This window comes from Felis catus, chromosome B1 (assembly GCF_018350175.1).
Source record: "Felis catus isolate Fca126 chromosome B1, F.catus_Fca126_mat1.0, whole genome shotgun sequence".
In the NCBI taxonomy this organism is placed as follows: Eukaryota; Metazoa; Chordata; class Mammalia; order Carnivora; family Felidae; genus Felis; species Felis catus.
Window position 1 is genome coordinate 190,675,479 of NC_058371.1, and position 18,999 is coordinate 190,694,477.

General features: G+C 37.1%; 1 long non-coding RNA gene across 1 annotated transcript in view; it reads right to left on the bottom strand.

The window, feature by feature from the left end:
- LOC123385104 overlaps nt 1-13,375 on the bottom strand; it is a 34,149-nt gene extending 20,774 nt beyond the window's left edge. Inside the window, exons 1-2 of the long non-coding RNA XR_006597198.1 lie at nt 12,551-13,375; nt 9,589-11,850 (exon numbers count right to left, since the gene is read on the bottom strand). This is a non-coding gene — a long non-coding RNA (uncharacterized LOC123385104). The remainder of the gene's footprint in view (nt 1-9,588; nt 11,851-12,550) is intronic.
- Nucleotides 13,376-18,999: the final 5,624 nt, after the last annotated feature.

Consider the following 18,999-nt stretch of genomic DNA (forward strand, 5'->3'; position numbering starts at 1 on the left):
CTGCGGTCTTCCAAGGAAATAACACTTTTAGAGAACCCCAGGGTCCTCTGGTTCATTTCTGACAGCTCCTCCTCCTTGTCTTCATGATTATTAGCTTAGGCGTGGGAGCCCCAATTCCTCTCCATTTGCAGCATTTCCTGCTCCAGACTTATCCTTTGATTTGCTTTTGTCAGACCTCAAGCACTCATTTCTGGCCTCCCTCCAGCTCCACTCCTGCCCCTTCCCCACACTGTATAATGTCAACTCAGCACAAGAGTACGGGACTTTCTTGAACTTCCTTGGGGAAAGCCAACTGATGTCAAGGTCTGAGCATTCTTTTCCTCATTTTTAGGGTACAGATAATAATGTCTGCACAGAGGACTCTTGTGTGGATTGGAGTTGGTGAATGTAAGTTGTAGGTAATGAATCACAAGTATCTACTAAGAAAATTACAAGCTGAGTACTTCCATCTCACGTAAGGTTATGTTTTCCTTTAACTGCTGAGAAAACCCTAGGTTGGTGTTTTCAATTGCACATGGTCATCCAAAGAGCTGAGTTTATAGCCTTAACTATTCATCGAGTCAGAAATTATTATGGCGGCATTTTTTTGTAAAGGCTGAATAATTTTATTGCCTTCAGTGAGATTGGTAGCTGAGGAAGCTGAGGCAATGATGAAAATAATTAAATCATGTGCTTCAAGGCACAAAGCAATCAAACAGAGACGAATACAAAGAAATTTTGCCTTCATCTCCGATTTTTTTGACCTCAGTCTACTACCCTCAATACTCACCAGAACCTGATACTACCCACGGGCTGAGAAGATAGAGCAACTGTGCCTTTCACCAACAGCCTAGTGAGCCGTGGGTGCCGTAGCCAAACAGGATCTGATCCAGACGGCCAGATGATGAGGTTCTGCCAGAAACGAGCTTTATTTCTTTGGCTCCCCTCCTCCATCAACTGACTGTGTGAGGACTCCTAGTAGCATTATTTATTATAATTAATTGTTTCACTTCACTGATCAAAAGCCGCGTCCAAATCTGATCCAAGGACGAGTACAGTCCCTGAAATTCATGAATCTTGACATTACAAGCCCCATAAACCTTCAATGAGGAAAGGCTGGACGCGTGTGCAGAAATGCCCTTGCCGCACTTTTGCAGGCATCAACTCTCAGTGCGGAGCAGAGGAAGTGTCTGGCTATGTCCAGATTTGGGACCTTCTGATGTCTTCTCTTGCATTGGAACCCCCAAATGTAGTTGTGGCTATCTCTGCAAAATAGCCTTTCAGAGAAATGCATCCTTGTAATTGTAACACATCCCAAAAAGTTCATTTCTAGATGGTTAAAAAACAGGAACCTTGGTTCCCCTGTGACATCAAATGGGTATTATACAGTACAAGCTATATACCATTATGATGCCATGTTACAAGAAAGCTTTAAGAAATCCTACTTCAATTTTATTGTCCTTATTATAATTTACATATTATATATTCTTTGGATTCTTCCCTGCCAACTCTTACAGAAATAAAAAAGAGAGAAGAATAATCATCATCTTTGTGGTAGGTGCGTGCCTAAGCTCTGTGCAAGAGAAGTTTACTATATCATGGTTTCATAACAATGATTTCAAAAATACATTTCACTATCCTTCCATCTATTTGGGCTCGGCATGTAGACTGTAAGTGCCTTGAAGGTAATTTCTGTGTCTCATACCTGTTTTCTTCATCTTCACAAATGAAAAGCTCTCCTCAGATTTAACATTCAACAACTATTAGCTGGTTGCTATGACTCCCCTTTAGCCTCAAGCTTCCTGAGAGTTTGTTCTCCCATTAGTTTGCTGCAGAGCATTTTCTAGTTCTTCCTAACTTGAGTGTGTGTTTCCTCTCCTAGCCCAAATACAGGAAGGGTATTGGAGGAAGATGAATACATTAAACCAAAGTGAGGGTGTGTCTTGAGGTGGTGGGAGACAGCATAAGCAATCCATCAAGGACTCTGGATATCAGTGAAACATTCATTGCTCACCTTGACTTTCCATTAGAGAGCTTCCATAGTCCCCATTGACTCTTTCCTATATAATATTCACTATAGCATTTCCTCTGGATTACTTGGACATTGCATCACGCTGACAGAGGCATACCTTTTTCTTCTTTCATTGAGAGGCGACTTCCTGAGAGGGAAGGTTGTGTGCCTGTGAAGAACTGCCTGTCTAGTTCATGGCTCACTAAAATACAGGGGCAGATTGTGGGCTGTGATATAGAATAGGGTTATTTTTATTAAGTAACTAGGAAGCTTTTGAGAGTTGCATTTCAGAAAAAAATGTAAAGCAGTATTTATGTAGCGATGGGAAAGATTTTTTTGTACTTTTCTATAATTCATAATTCAGATATAAAGAACTGCGTATGCTTCTAGTTTATATTCTAGATTTTTTTTTCTTTTTTTTTTTTTTAATTTTTTTTTTCAACGTTTATTTATTTTTGGGACAGAGAGAGACAGAGCATGAACGGGGGAGGGGCAGAGAGAGAGGGAGACACAGAATCGGAAACAGGCTCCAGGCTCTGAGCCATCAGCCCAGAGCCTGACGCGGGGCTCGAACTCACGGACCGCGAGATCCTGACCTGGCCGAAGTCGGACACTTAACCGACTGCGCCACCCAGGCGCCCCTAGATTTCTTTTTCCCAGTAAAAGGGAAGTCTCAAATTGCCAAAATTCACCACCTCTCTTCATTTGAAATGTATAAAGGAACATGTAAAATCTACTCTATAGCAGAAGAAAAATCTAATTCTTAACTCATTAAATGATGTTTGAGTTCTAACATAGATAGGGAAGACTGCTTATAGTGAGGAAAAAAAGTAAAGTTATAAGGAAGGCCTAAGAAAAGCTTCCTATCTTCAAAGAGCTCCTAATTTCATGAGAACATAATACATAAATATATAAGCTTATGGATTCATTCCAACTCCTGTGTTCTAGTAATCTAAGCCTTGGAGAATTGCAACAACATTCATAAAGCCTCTGAAGGCAGAATAACAGGAGTCATCCTTGATTCCTTTGTCTCTTTTATTCCCCCTGACTAGTTATAGATCCTACCTCCTTAATATCTCTAAATTAATCTCATCCACAACATCCTCCTGCCTGACCAGGGATCCATCCACAACATCCTCCTGCCTGGCCAGGGATCCATCAGTTCTTGTCTTACTTCTTAGTATAGTCTCTTAATTAGTCCTTTTGTGTCAAATCTCTAATACCTTCATCTCCCCAATCCAGGCTCTATATTATAACCAGGCTGATCTTTCTTAAATTAAGTTTAACTGGCCTTGTAATCCTCTTACTTACACAGGATAAAATGTAGACACTTTAGCTTAATACATAAGGCCCTTCATAATTTGATCCCTGCCTGATTTTCTAATTCATCTTTGCCATTCTCTATAGTCTATAAACTCCAAGACAACGGGGTCGTTTTTCTTGTGCAGCACCGTACCCTTCAATGCCTACCAGAGGATGTTGCACACAATAGGGGCCGATGACCTGGAATGAATACACCCTTTGCTCCAATAAAACTAATCTATTTTTTACTTCATGAATAGCCTGTGCCAGTGTTGTTTCAGGATCTTTTTAGCTATGCCTTTCCTTCTCCCAGCAATGCTCTTCTTAAGGACAAATTCAATTCAAGGACACCTTCTTCCAGAAGGCCTTTCTTCTTCCTCCTGGTTAAGATGCTCCTCTGTTGTGTTCTCATACCCTTTTGGTTAGCTCTGCTATAGAAGTTGCTGCATTTTCTGTGATAACAAATTAATTTATCTCTGGGTTCTTCTGCTCTGACACTCCTTGACAGCAAGGCTCCTGTCTTAATTGATTTTCTATACCCAGTGCCATTATGGTACCTGGCTTAAAGTAAGAATTTGGTGAATGTTTAATGAATATATGAATGAGTTGGATGACTGGGAAAATGAGTAAGAGGGACTTAATAAATAGATATACTTCCCTACGCAGCCATACAAGGCAGTATTTACTATTAAATGTAGGCAAGTGAAGTAGAGAACAGGCTTCTAGGAGGAAGACCTCTATTAGTTAACTTTTCAGAGATGATTCTCACCTTAGTGCTAAGGAGACTTTGGGGTCTGAAGAGAAATAGCCACTATTCTTTCCTAAGTTCAGCTTATTAATTATTATATAGTTAATACTTCTCTTAATATTAACACACTTATTACATCTCATAACTCAAAGCTGTATGCATTTAACAAATTAAATATCCCTCAACATTCAAATCAGTTATATGCTTCTCAAGTCAAGGATGTAAAATTCTCGGGGCACTTACGTGGCTCAGTCGGTTAAGTGTTTGACTCCTGATTCCGGCTCAGGTCCTGATCTCACAGTTGTGAGACTGAGCCCGTGTCTGACTCCACTCTCGGCATGGAGCCCACTTAAGATTCTCTCTCTCCCTCTCTCTCTACCCTTCCCTGCTTGCAGTCTCTGTCTCTCCAAAAATAATTTAGAATATAAAATTCTCACATGTGCTTTAAATACCTTAAAAAGCAAACATAAAGTAGTAGCGTGAATACACAATAATTAGTACAGAGCCTGGCTAATCCCTTTTGATTATTCAACTCTCAACTAAGCATCATTTCTCAGATAGGTTTCTTTGATTGCCAATCTCCATCATTTTCTCTCATAGTCCCCTGAAATTCCCTCCAAGCATTAATTGAACTTGTAGTTATATTTTTGTTTGCTTAACTGTTTATCATCTCTCTCTGCCACTGGTCTATATAAATTCTTCCACAAGGGCAGAGATAACAGAGGTTAACTCTAAAAACGCTGTTCCTAATGCAGTGCTTACACACAGTCGGCAGACAATATTCATTGAATGATAACATACATTGTTTTAATGCCTGTAAACTCCATGCAGGCAGATATGATGTTGCCTTTCCTTACCAACACCCCATTACACACACACACACACACACACACGATATATAGATGACACTAATATTTTGTGAATTAAATAAACAGAACTAAAGTTAATATCCCAAATATATAAGGAACTCACACAACTCAGAAACAAAAACAAACACACACTTGCTTAAAAACTGAACAAAGAACCTGAATAGACGTTTCTCAAAAGAAGATATACCAATAACAAACAGCTATATGAAAAGGTGCTCAACTTCAGAAATGTCAGGGAAATGCAAATTAACACCACAATGAGGTATCTCCCCACATCTTGAGAATGGCTATTATAAAAAAGACAAATGCTAATGAGGATGTGGGGAAAGAGAATCCTTGTACACTGTTGGCCAATGTAAATTGGTACAGATATTACATAAAACTGTATGGAGGTTCCTCAAAAAATTAAAAATAGAACTCAGCATTACCCACAGTAGCCATATTACGGAATTAGTCTAAATGTCCATTGATGAATGAATGGACAAAAAAATTGTAAGAGATATGTTATTTATATGTATATTAGTTATATACAATAACTTACTAATATTATGTTAGAATAGAGTATTATTTAGCCATAAAAAAGGAAATACTGCCAGTTGTGATAACATGGATGAAACTTGAGGACATTTTGCTAAGTGAAATAAGCCACCCAGAGAAAGGCAAATAATGCATGATCTCACTTACATGCATAACCTGAAGTAATCAAACTCTAGAAGCAGAGCAGAATGGTAGTTATTAGGGGATGCAGAGAGGAGGAAATGGGAGAGATGTTGGTCAAGGGGCACAAAGTTTCACTTATGCAAGATAAATAAGTTCTAGAGAGATCTAATGCACAACAATGTGAATATAGTTAACAATATTACATTATATACTTAAAATTTGCTAGGGGAGTAAATATTAAATGTTTTCACCCCCCCTCAAAATGATGGATATGTTAACTAGATTGACTGTAGTGAATATTTAACAATACATACATATATCAAATCAACAAGTTGTACACCTTAAATATACACAATAATTGTCAGTTATAGCACAATAAAGCTGGAGGAAAAAATGTGTATACCGATACAAAGAAAATTAAAAGATGACTAGTGCAAGGTGCGAATTTAGCAACCTAAATTCACAGTTTTAACTGGGGCCCAATTAAACAGCTTAACTACCTACAACAGTTCAAGCAATAGGTAACATTCTTATGTTCATTGAAATCCAACAAGAATTAAGCACCATTTACTATCAAGCAACATATTACAATAGGGAATATGTCTGCAGAATAAAAACACATTAAGAATAAAAATAGAAAAATAATGATAGAACAAAGAGCTCCAAACAGCATTCTATTTAAAGATTGAAAGACTTAGGTTATCCTTGATGGGAAAATTACAATTTTTGTTTTCTTCTGGTCCAGTTGAAGAAATAGAATTGGGGATGATAACAATCTTGTCTCCCAAGTTTACCTGGGATGTTTAGTGACAATCCTACACAACATGTAGGATTAATTAGGGTCTGTCCAGGGAGAAGGAGCTCCAACAGGGTGCAAAACCAGCATTTGGAGGCCATGGGTTATGCAAGAGGAGCATGATGATTTCACCCTGATAGGAAGAGGTTACAGTTTCCCATTGCTAGTGACAGACAGCATTTGGATTTCTCTTTGGATAGATTTTCCCTGTTTTTCATCAGCCGGTAACAAGAATATATGCCTGGTGGAAGGGGGTGGTAGGGGGATGCTTCTAAGGCATCTCCCCATGTAAGACCTTGAAGCCTTCCAAACCATTCCTCCACACTACTGTCAACATGATTTAGCAAAAACGTGAACCCTGTGATATCATCATTTCCCTACTTAAAGCTTTTTAGCATCATCTCCTTGTTCTTAGAATAAAGCTCCAGGGGCGCCTGGGTGGCGCAGTCGGTTAAGCGTCCGACTTCAGCCAGGTCACGATCTCGCAGTCCGTGAGTTCGAGCCCCGCGTCAGGCTCTGGGCTGATGGCTCAGAGACTGGAGCCTGTTTCCGATTCTGTGTCTCCCTCTCTCTCTGCCCCTCCCCCGTTCATGCTCTGTTTCTCTCTGTCCCAAAAATAAAAATAAACGTTGAAAAAAAAAAAACATATTTAAAAAAAAAAAAAGAATAAAGCTCCAAACCCTTATCAAAGCTTATAAGGCTTCATCTTTCTCATCACATGAAACACCCTCTCCCTTTTGAGTCCTCATTATACAGGTGTCCCCACTCTGCAATGTGTCATAGTGCTTCTTCCCTAGGACCTTCTTCCCATGTTCTTATTCAAACTTACTCTTCTGTCTACCTGGCCCATTCTCTGCTTTGCTCTCCTTATATCCACAACTCAGAATAATACAATTTCTTCTGGGAAGACCTTCATGACCACCCCACCCACCACCAGGGAAGCTTAGATCCCCTCTGACATATGCCCTCTTAGCACTTGATACTTGTTTTAGTACTCACCACAATATAATTAAGTCCCAGATTTGTTGCTGATTGATTAAACTGTCTTTCTAGAAACTAAAATCCATAGGTTCAGATAGCATATCATTTTTATTCAACCTCCAATTTCCTAGCAGATATCAGTCTTATCCAGTACATGACATCAATAATTATTTAATGAAAAACTAACTGAATGAATGAATATAATTTGGGGCATTAACTGTTATTTGGTCTTGAGCTTAAGATCAACATTCATAGGGGCGCCTGGGTGGCTCAGTCGGTTTAGCGTCCGACTTCAGCTCAGGTCACGATCTCGCGGTCCCTGAGTTTGAGCCCCGCGTCGGGCTCTGGGCTAATGGCTCAGAGCCTGGAGCCTGCTTCTGATTCTGTGTCTCCCTCTCTCTCTGCCCCTCCCCCGTTCATGCTCTGTCTCTCTCTGTCTCAAAAATAAATAAACTTAAAAAAAATTAAAAAAAAAATCAACATTCATATGTGAACATCCTGCTCATTATCATCCCCTAAACCTTGGCAGTGATAATAGAAAAGATAGATTATCACCTAAGGAAATAACTTAACCACCACCTTACCTCCAGCCCCAAGCAGTTGTTTTAAATTTTTGTTTTAAAACTTAATATGACTTAATCAACTTTAATTTTTCCAACACACCTACTTTCTCAACCTTCTCTGTTCTAAATGAAGATTTCATTGCTTCTTCAACCTTTCATTAACATATTAGGTTTCAATTTTCTTCAATATGTCAGTCACTCTCCTGAGTTCTAATGGTATTGAACACTGAATGCAGCACTCTGGCTATGATATAATTCTCCCATACAGAAGAGAGCTAATTTCATCCGCATTCAAGACACTTTAAGTCCATGATTTCAACCTTAGAACTCATTATCATGTCCAAAGGTAACAAAATATCCACTGCATTGAGTGAATCCCCTCTTATTTTAGTTATTACAATTTTAATGCCTACATTTTGGGCTCAATTTAGGGGTAGATAAGTTTAAGGAGCCAACAACAGAATGGGAAATTTTCAAAAAGAAAATCTCCTAATTTCTATTATCTTTGGGCCAAGATATTCATAATTTTTAATCATTCTTTTTAGAGCTATAACACCTTTTAGAACATAATTTAGCTGTTTTGCCTTATCTTCAAAAGAAACATGAGTAGGCATGACACTTCTCTTTTAAATCCTGGCTGTGTCATGCCTTATTCTCATTCTGTTTGTTGTTCAACATAAGAGACACTAAGTGTCTTTCTAAATCAAAGTCTAAGGAAAATCTTCATCTTTGTAAATTTTCAGGTGGAATAGTTTTTATAGTTAAAATACTCAGAAGGAGGGAAAAAGGAAAAGAGAAAGGAAGAGGGGGAGGGAAGAGAAAGACAGACAGACAGACATGGAACCATGAGTATACGAAAAAAGAGCTGTCATCATTCCACCCCATGGCCACATCTTCTAGGATTATTTAACCTCATTAGTCCTCCCTTTCATGATGTCTTGGCCTTAGTACTTTAAGAGAACACTTTGAGAGATTTTCCAGTATGTAAAGAAAATTGTATGTTCTTTTGATCATACATATGCATAGTATATACATGTGTTAATTCAGATGCCTTATTTTACTTGTAGCATATTATTTTCTTTATATATACATACATATTTTCTTTATATATATATATATATAAAACTTGTAAATATATAAAACTTGTGTATATATATATATATATATATATATATATATATATAACTTGTAAATCATTTTATCCCTGATACAAAAATTACATTTTCACAACAAAAAAAAAGCCAGGTTTCTTTAAAAAAAGGTTTTTTATGTTTTATTTTATATTTGAGTGAGAGAGAGAGAGAAGGGGAGAGGCAGAGAGATGGAGACAGAATCTGAAGCAGGCTCCAGGCTCTAAGCCGTCAGCACAGAGCCTGATGCAGGGCTCGAACTCACGAACAGTGAGATCATGACCTGAGCTGAAGTCAGACACTTAACCAACTGAGCCACCCAAGCACTCCAAAATAAAGCCATTTTTCAATGGAGACACATCAAAGCCATAGGGAACTCCTTGGCAAGGCTTATTAAAGTTATCACAGGTTACCTGTTTAAAAAAAATTCTTCCTTATTCTTACAATGTTTATTTTTTATTTTCTCTTCTAATTTCTTTTTCACCCGTACTTTTCTTTCCTCTCTATATATGGTAAAACTCATGAACAATTGAAGTAAATTAAACTTACAAAGGCTCTCTCAGCTCAGCAAGACAGCTTAACAGTGGTGTTAATAGATGCTAGAAAGCACAAATCATTCATCTGTGAGAAACGAGAAGCAAGACAATGTTTATGGAAGATGGGCTTTTTTTACTGCATGGTCCCACTAAACATGTCCTCACTCCCCAGCCATATCACTACAGAGATAAGATTTGTCATCTGTGGATACCAAAAACAGTGGATACAGTCCCAGGACTGTATAGATGCTTCATCTTTCTCTGTGCCTCTGTGTTGTTTATCAAAAAGCATGGAGACAAGGGACTTCAAAGGGAATTCCTTCCTCAGATCAGCTCAGTGGGAGGCTGAGGGGGACAAGAAACAAGCTCTTGATTGGTATTTATTGAGTGCCAAATGTTTCCTCAACACTGTACAATACACAGGGAAAGACATGGTCCATGCCCCATGGGGTTACCATCTAAATAGGACTGATGAGGTGAGGCATAATTGGCTGAATTCTTACCCTGTGTTGATGACTTCTCTATGGGAACCCAAATCGTCCTCCGTGGAGACTGGTGCTATTCACCAAACCTTAACAAGCACGTTATGTCCTCTGAGAGCCTGGCACAGTCAGCCCCATCAGGAGGGAGAGCTCAGTGTTTGTCTAACTGCCTCTCATTCAGTCTCCTTCCCCAGACAGTCTTCAATGGCCTCGGCAGCAGTGGGAAGTCAATAGAAGGCTTTGTGGATGATCCAGGAGAATCAGGAAGACCCTTATCCTGGAGACAAAAGCTCAGCCTAATACTTCTAGAATTGCTCTCCTGGCTGCCATTTTTAACATATCGCTTCAATGGTTACAGCCCCCCACTTGCTCTCCTGTTTCGCCTTACATTCAGTGGAGACCTCTGAATTCTGCCACAGATTGGATACTATCCTCTTGATGGCCAGATTATGCCCTCTGGCCAGCCTTGCAGACTCTCATTCTGCATATCCTTACTAAGGGGCCTCACAAGTCTAGGAAAAACTTTCTCTTCTCCCCACAACAACATTGTTCTCCTTTTATATACCTATCCAGAGAAACTAAAACTTAACCCAGTCCATGTCATCTCTGGTCCACCATCTCACAACTTACTTTTATAGTTTTATTCCCTGTGTCTAAATTTTGATCTATTTTTGTTTATTTTTAATTTCCATTTTGTCTCACAAGTATCTATAACTGCAGCCAAGGAATGTATAAATATATAAAATCTTATATAATGTTCTTATGGTAGAATCCAGAAGCTATTTTATTTCCTGAGCACTTCTAAGAGGTCCTTGTGTAGTCCAGAACAAGCTAGTGGTTTTTTAAATCTCTAAGTTCAACTCTAAAATATATTATATTATCTTTTGTGGCTTTTATTAATCTTTAAGTTCAGCTGACACAGAGGCTAAGAACTGTGGGTTAGTGCAGGCCAGGGAGGAGAGAAAGCCCTAGACTATTCCAACCTCATAAATCTTATAGCCTCCAAAGGCGCCTGAACATGGGTCACTCGGTTGCCACAGCTAACAGAAATGTGGCCAGTGAAGGTGTCTTTTGTCTACCAATAGGCTATATGTTTGACTAATCAATATGTTAAGCAATGGACTAGATAGAGCCATAACCAAAAGGCCTACATAATCAGTAAATGACATAAAATATAAGGGATTCATTCAATCACTCAAAAAATATGTATTGAGAATCAAATTTTTCCAAGCACAATTCCAGGTGCTAGAGATTCAATGATGAGCAAAAATCAGATATTATCATTGACTTCTTAGGATGCACAGTATAGAGGAGAAACCAAAACTAAGCATGCTAAATGCATCTAAAATTGCAACTCTGTTAGAGTCTGTGAGTGAGAAGCACATAGTGTTAGGGGTGTACAACAAAAACTTGAACTTGAACCTTTACAGGATGTCACAGAAGGCTTCCATTTGAAAGTGATGATGGAGCCAGGATCCAACTGCAGAAATGGCTCTAACTAGGCAAGGAGTGGAGGGAGGAACCAGTCATGAAAAGACAGCAATGTTGTGGGCAGAGGTTTCATTGTTCTAAGAAAGAGTGTACTAAGAAGTAGTGACAGTTTTTCTAATTCTGTATACTCCCTTCCTCAAATGGCATGTCCCCTTGTTCCCACTCACCTGGACTCCTTTTATGGTACTTGAATTTCTACCTTGCATTACAGTTCCATATGATTCTTCTGATACATTCTTCAAGGACAAGTTCTCCATGTTTTTCTTTAAAGCCCCCACAGTACCTGGGAGAGTCCTTGCATACTATTTTCAAGTGAAACAAGTGAAGAAACCAAAAATATAACATTTAAAATTATATTAAATACAAATATTTCTATTTATTTCTTAAAAATGAGAATGGGGCAGACATCTTGAAGACACCTCATATGATGAAGTCATAATGAATTTGAGTTGAGGAAATAACTAGAAACCAGAAAGAAACAAGAAGTGAGATAAGAAGGGCATAGGACGGATGCAACCAACATCCAACCAGGAGGTATTGGGTGATATTGGGATCCTAGTGGTTTGATGTCCTATGAGAGGACTTTGGCCTGGGCAAGTTGAGTTACACTGGAAACCCCTTTAGAAGTATGGAACTTCTGGGGCACCTGGGTGGCTTAGTCGGTTAAGCATCTGATTTCTGCTCAAGCCATGATCTCGCCATTCCCAAGTTCGAGCCCCGCATCAGGCTCTATGCTGGCAGCTCAGAGCCTGGAGCCTGTTTCAGATTCTGTATCTTCCTCTCTCTGTCTCTGTCCCTCCCCTGCTAGCACTGTCTCACTCTCTCTCAAAAATAAACAAATATTTAAAAAGTTAAAAAAAGAAGAAGTATGGAACTTCTAACAGCATTACTGACAAAGGACGATGGCAAAATACTTCTTTATATTGACTTTGATGTAAGAAAGAAAAAAAAAAGACATTAGGAGGAAAATTACAAATCATAGGTCTGCCCTCAAAGACTTACTGCTGTTTGGTCTAGAAAACCATGCCAAAAAGCAACTTCATATGGACACCTCCAGTTGCCAGGCAGAAAGAAGTGCACATTCTTGATGAAAGAGTTTGTCTGTAACTTCTTAGACCTGAACAGAATTCTGTGGATTAAATTCAAACAGATATGTATTAACTAAAAACTTAAAAATTCATAAGAAAACAACTTACCATGAATAGAAAAAGAAATCATGAAAATAGACCCCTGGGATTCCAAATAGTGTAATTATCAGATCCAGAATATAGGGCAACTATGCTTGAAATGTTTAAAGAAATAAATATCAGATGGAATTTAAAATATGAATAAGAAACAAAAGAGTGTAAAAATATAACAAGGAATATTTGAAAAATAACTTTTCTAAAAATGATGAATGTCAACACTGTAGTTAAAACCTTAACATAGAGTTTAAATGAAAGCATGTACACAGTGGAAGAAATACGTAAGTGAAATACATATCTAAAGAAACTAGAGAATGCAACATAGAAAGGTAGAGACATAAAATATGTGAAGGAGAGACAAAGAACTATGGAGGAAAGTATTTTTGAAAAACTAACATGCCTTCAATCAGAATTCCAAAAGGAGAGAATAGTAGTAATGAGAGAGGTAATATTGGAAGGGATCATATTTTAAGAATTGATGATGACTTAGAAAATCAGAACAGGATTCACAAAAACACCAACAGAAGACATAAATAAAAATCTACTTCTAGACTCTTCTTAATAAGTCTGCATAATGCCATCAATGAAGGAATTACTTTTGAAGCAACCAGAAAGAAAAAAAAAAAGGTGATTGCTTATTATAAAAAAGAAATTAAACAGCAGGATTCTCAGTGACAACAATGGAAATGCTGAGACAAAATATCCATAAATCTAACACTGTATACCAGCTAAGTCATTGTTTCTGCAGGCAGAAAAAGGAAAAGAGAGATTATTATAGCATGAAGAACGTACTACCAAGATGAAGGCAAAATGAATCTCAATAAGAATTTTCAAAATATAAAAAATTAATAGCTAATAAAGAAACTGGTAAACATATAAATAAACCTAAACAAACATTGACTGCATAAAATAAAATTAACTAAGTCTAATATGAGGATTAAAAATTTGAGATAGAAGTAAAATGCTATATATATGCAATGTGTAAGACAGATAAGGTGCCTGGAGTTAAAGCATTCTATGTTCTTGCATTGTTCAGGAGGAGGATGATTCACTCAATGAACAAAACTAATATTAATAAATCTTTTTAGATAAGACTGAAGCTAAATATGCACATTTAATTTTTCAGGTAAACAAAATAATAAAATTAAAGTGTACAACTTCTAAAATTATAAGCATATTTCAAGAAAATTGAGTTAAAAACCCACAATCACCACAACAGTAGGCAGGAAATGAGGTTTTTTAAGATGCATAAATGAAGCAGAGTATATCAAAAACCCAAAATAAGAATAATAGAGATATGTTCAAATACATTGATGATTAATAAATGTTGATGAACCAAATTCTATGCTCGGAGATCACAGATTTTCATATAGTATATAAAATAGCAAAAATTCAACTACATGTTATTTGCAAAGAACAGATCTAAAACTTTAGGATACAAAAACATTGAAAGGAAGTGAAAAAATACATCAAGAAACACTAATATTGAGATAGTCCATTTATATTATTATCAGACAAAAAGGAAATAAGGCCAAAAAGCATTATTTGGAATGTAAGGCCAACACTTAATACAAAAAAGTTTAACTCATCAAGTTAAACTCATCAAATGTTTATTTATTTTGAGAGAGAGAGAGAGAGAGAGAGAGAGAGAGAGAGAGATATGCAAGCAGAGGAGGGGCAGAGAGAGACACAGAATCTGAAGCAGGCTCCAGGTTCTGGGCTGTCAGCACAGGGCCTGATACGAGGCTCAAACGTATGAGCCGTGAGATCATCACCTGAGCCAAAGTCAGACACTTAACTGACTGAGCCATCCAGGCGCCCCTACATCAAGATGATTTTTATCGAGATTTTATGCACAGAATTATATGACTTTAAAATACATAAACCAAAAGACATCCATATTATAAGGAGAGTTTGGCAAACATAGTGTCATAAATCCAAATGCCCTCAGTAAATTTTGTCAATCTAGCAGACCAAAAAAAAAGTGTATATGGTTTGTTTGAACATACTGAAAATATGTAGAACTTTATCCCCCTAATTACAGAACACATATACTTCCCAAGCACATGAGACATCCACAGAATTGGTCACACATAATATAAAAAAGCAAATCTCAACATATTTCAAAGAAAACATTTACAGCCCATATTATTTGTCTAAAATGTGCAGTTAGAAACCTGTAACAGGGTTGCCTGGGTGGCTCAGTTGGTTGAGTGTCCGACTTGATTTTGGCTCAGGTCACCATCCCAGGGTCATGGGATGGAGCCATACATTGGGCTCCTTGCTGAGAATGGAATCTGCTTAAAATTCCCTTTCTCCCTCTGCTCCTCTCCCCAGCTCGCACTCACTCACTCGTTCTTTCTCTCTCTCTTTCTCTCTAAATAAAAAAAAGAAAGAAGTCTTTAACAGTAATAATAGTAAAAATTAAACTATGCATTTGGAAAAGTAAGCTTTAAATAACACATACGAGGGGTTCCTGGATGGCTTGGTTGGTTAAGCATCCGACTCTTGATTTCGGGTCAGGTCATTATCTCATGGTTCCTGAGATCCAGCCCCATGAGGGCCTCTGCACTGACAGCTCAGAGCCTGCATGGGATTCTCTCTTCGCCTCTGTTCCTGCCCCTCCCCCATTCACTCGTGTGTGTGTGTGTGTGTGTGTGTGTGTGTGTGTGTGCGCGCGCGTGCGTGCACGCGTGCGCAAACGCATGCTCTCTTTCTTCAAAATAAATAAATAAACATGAAAAAAGCAACAAATAACACATATGACAGTCAAACATCAAAGCAGAGAAACGTCACCACATTATCACTACTTTATAAATGAAGAAACTATATTGCAGAAATACTAAGGAAGTTGCCAAAGGTTGTACAGTCAGAAAGTTGCAATGTTGGGTGTTGAACTTACAGGATCTGACTGCAGACATTTTACACGTTCACTGAGCTTTTATCATCATTCATTCTGAAATGACTTCAGGTTTACCCATTGGGTTTTCTTCCCTAACCCAGTGGTGATTTAGAAGTGGTGTGTGTGTGGCAGGAGTGGGGGGGGGCGGGGGGATTGTTTGTGTGTTTGTTTTTTGCTTTTTGTTTGTTCGTTTGCTTTGTTGAAATGTAGAAATATTTGAGGATATTCTAGATTCCATATTGATTTTTAAATTAATTCTATTTGGTAAAAAAAAAATACCCTGTGAGATTACAGTCTTTCAAAATGTACTGAGAGTCATTTATGGCCCTGCATGTGGTGTATTTTGGTGAATTTTCACGTGCATTTGCAAAGGATTTATAGTAGTTGGAACAAGTTGTTCCCTGTAAATCCCGATTAGGTATAGGTGGGTTGGTAGTGTTGTTCCAAACTTCTTTATCATCCCTTATTTTTTCCTACTTGTTCTATCAATTTATAAGAAATGGTTCTCAAAATTCCCAACTATGTGCTTTTTGTCTTTTCTCCCTTTAATTCTGTCACTGTTTGCTTTATGCACTTTGAATCTCTGTTACTAGGTGCACACACATTTAGGTATATGCATATTCAGGATTGAATTTTTGATAGCATTTCATTTTTTTAAGTTGATTTTTAATTTTTAACTATACTTTGGATTAGTTTTAGTGGTTGCTGTTGAGACTATAGCATGCATCTATTTATTATCACAATTTACTTAGAATTAATACTATAGTACTTTCTGTTGTTACACATAATTCTGCTTAACCACCCTTTCATTTATACTACTGTTGCTATATATTCTACTTTATATGTATTATAAACCCAATACAATTTTATTATTTTCCTTTAAACAGTCAACTTCCAGGTCGCCTGGGTGGCTCAGCTGGTTAAGCAACCGACTCCAGCTCAGGTCATGAGCTTGCGGTTCACGAGTTCAAGTCCTGTGTCTGGCTCTGTGCTGACAGCTCAGAGCTTGAAGCCTGCTTCAGATTATATGTGTCTCTCTCTCTTTGCCCCTACCCCGCTTGTGCTTGGTCTCTCTCTCTCTCTCAAAAATAAATAAACATTAAAAAAATGTTAACAGTCAATTTCCTTTTAAAGAAGTTGACAGACAAAAATATATATGCTTCTTCATTTTTACGTCGCCATGGGTCCTGATGCTCTTCATTCTTACCCACAGATTCAAGTTTTTATCTAAGACCACTTTCCTTCAGACTGAATAACTTCCTCCCAGAGCAGGTTTGATGGTGATGAACTATTATCATAACTCTTTGTTTACATGAAAAGGTCTTTGATGGTACCTGATTAATTGTCTTCAGCAGGCTTTCTTACCTTTACAACAATGTTAGTGACTAGTCCAATAGTCAGCATTCTCAAAAGTATTGTGGAAACAAATTTATTTTCATGATTTCCAATTAATTGCATTATATGGCATTACATGTGCCCTCTGTTTTTTGTTATATAGGCTATATGTGCCTTCTGCCTGATCTATCAAATAGCTAAAGAAACATTTTAAATTTCACATGCTTTCTAATTTTTCTATGTTTAGTATAGTAGACTTCAGCTTTTTAACAGTTAATGCATACAATAGCTATATTTGAATATCTGAAACGCTGTCAAAGGAAGAGAAATTATACTTATTTTCTTATAGTGAAATGTCTTTCTAACTCTTAGGAATATCCAAAGATGGAATGGATTGCCTAGGAAGATTCTGAGGTTACCATATTTATATGTTGCTTAACATAGCCCTGAAACATTTGGAAAGTGTCCAAACATGATAATACATTCTAAATAAAACTTGGGAAAGCATTGGATTACCAATTTTAAGGTTCTTACTGTAATAATTTGTGATTACATGACATAGCACTTGATATATCATTTAATATACTCTGAAAAGGTATGAATTTGAAAAATATGTGTGATTTATTTGTACTTTAAACTCTTATGTAACAATTCAAAGCCAAAGCAATTAAAATATCTGCAATACTAAAAAAAAAAAAAGAGAAAAAGGAAAGGAAAGGTCTTTATATTGCGTTAATTGTTGAAGAATATTGTTATTGGAAAGTGAAATGTAAGTTGACAGATTGTTTTTTCTATTCTTTCAAGTCTTGAAAATATGTTTCCATTGACTTCTGGCTTCTGTTATTTCTGATGAGAAATATGTGTGAATGTTCCCCTCTGTAAACTGGTGATTAATAATCCACTTGTAACTAGAATACAAGCAAAGTAGAAGGATGTGACATTGGTGACTGGGAATGTGTGATTTTGTAAAGGTATATGGAAAGAGTGAAAGATAGCCAAGTCCTTATCCTCTGTCATTCCATCACCTACAGCCAATAGAAAATGCCCCAAATACAAGCATCAAGAAGTCAACATAGAGGCATATTATTCAGAGTAATGGAAATAAATAGATAAATTAACCAAATGTAGAAGCATTGCCTCTGATTAGAGAAAAATGGAGTGTGGTCAGAAATAACTTAATTTCATAATAAGCCCCATAGAAACAAATTCTTTTAAACAGATTCCTCTAAATCTTTAGTTAATATCACAACTATATTTTAATGACTTATGCCTTTTTAGTCAATCTCTGTCCCCCCAAATATAGTTCCTATTAACCATGAATCTCTTTTCCTATAATTTTGCCTTTCTAAAATGTTATATAAATGGCATTATAGAGCATGTAGCCTTTTAATTCTGGTTTCTTTCACTGATATAATGCTTTTGAGATTCATTCTTATATATATTGTGTATGCCACCAGTTTTTTTCCTTCTTACTGTGGAGTCATATTCTATTGTATGAATGCACCATAATTTGTTTCTATTCTCCAGCTGATGAACATTTAAGTTATTTCCAGTTTAGGTGACTATGAATAAAGCTGCTGTAAATATTTACATATAGATTTTAGTGTGGGTATTGCTATAATCTAGCTTGGGTCAATATCTAGGAATGCAATTTCTGAATCATATAGTTAGTATATATTTAACTTGAAAAGGCACTGAAAAATTAGTTTCCAAAGCAGCCGCGCCATTTTGTATTCTCACCAGCAGTGGGTGAGAGTTCCCGTTGCTCTGAATCCTTCGCTTTACTTGTTTTTGTTTTTAGTATTCTAAGTGGTGTGTCTTTGATTTTCTCAGCAATGCTTGACAGTTCCTAGCATGCAAATCCTTCACATTAGTTGTCAGATTTATCGTCACATATTTCCTGTTTTCAGGAATTATTGAAAATGATGTTGTTTTTGCTTCAATCTCCAGTTGTCCAAGGCTAGTACATAAAAATACGAATGAATTTTGTACACTGACCTTGTTTCTACAGCATGACCAAACTCACTTCT